Source organism: Corvus brachyrhynchos, unplaced genomic scaffold, assembly GCF_000691975.1.
Source record: "Corvus brachyrhynchos isolate BGI_N302 unplaced genomic scaffold, ASM69197v1 scaffold215, whole genome shotgun sequence".
Taxonomy (NCBI): Eukaryota; Metazoa; Chordata; class Aves; order Passeriformes; family Corvidae; genus Corvus; species Corvus brachyrhynchos.
The window spans coordinates 895,701-896,805 of record NW_008237887.1 but is presented as its reverse complement, the minus strand read 5'-3'; positions in this window follow the sequence as shown (position 1 = coordinate 896,805).

Sequence of the window (1,105 nt, the reverse complement as noted above, 5' to 3'; positions counted from 1 at the left end):
AAACCCTCATGGTGAGGGGCCCCCAAACATCCCCCAAAGCCTTCCTAAGCCTCCCACCAAACTCCCCCCAAACCCTCTCGGTGAGAGGCCCCCAAATTCTTCCAAACTCTCACGGTGACAAACCCCCAAACTTCCCCCAAATCCTCATGGTGAGTGGCCCCCAGACTCTCACGGTGAGGGGCCCCCAAGCCCCTTGGTGGGGGGAGCTCAGGGGAGGGGAGGAGGAATGGGGGCACTGGAGCGGGAATGGGGGATGTTGGGGAGTCAGATGTGTGCACACGCACGTGGGAGTGCAAGTGCACAATCACTGCACGCGTGTGTGCTTGTGCGTTCCTGCCCTGTGCATGGGGACCGAGTCACGTCAGTCTGCAGGTGTGCACGCTCAGGCCACACTGCACGTGTGTACCTGCTCCATGCACGTGTGTGTGTATCTGCTCTGTGCACACCCGTGTGCACAGGTTTGCCCCATCCATGCACACTTCTGTGTCTCTGTGTACCTGGTCCTGTGACATGGGGAGCGTGCGGCAGATCCGTGTGCGTCTGATCCATGCACGTGTGTACACATGCACTGGATCCGCACACGTGTGTGTGCACAGCTTTGCCAGATGCATGCACATGCATGTATGCACATGTGCACGTGTGTCTGCTCCGTGCATGTGTGTGCATCCTCGCTCCAGGTCCATGCATGTGCATGTACAGGTGTGTGTCAGATCCATGTGTGTGCCTGGTCCATGCACACGAGTGCAGACGTGTTTGCCTGACCCATGTGTGCACACATGTGCTTGATCCCCGTGTGTCTGCTCTGTGCATGTGTGTGACGCTCACACCAGACCCACACACGTGTGTGTTTGTGGGAGTGTGTACAGGCTCCGTGCACGTCTGTGCAAATGTGCATGCCAGATCAGGTGTGTCTGGACACGTGTGCCTGACTGCGACACGCATGTGTGGATGTGCATACCTGCTCCAGGCACACCCGTGTGTGTGACCCATGCACGAGTGTGCACGCTCCACCCATGCAGGTGCATGCCCGTGTGCCACCTGCACACGCACCTGCCCTGACCCCCGCCCGTGCGTGTGCACACCTGACCCACGCCCGTGCGTGTGC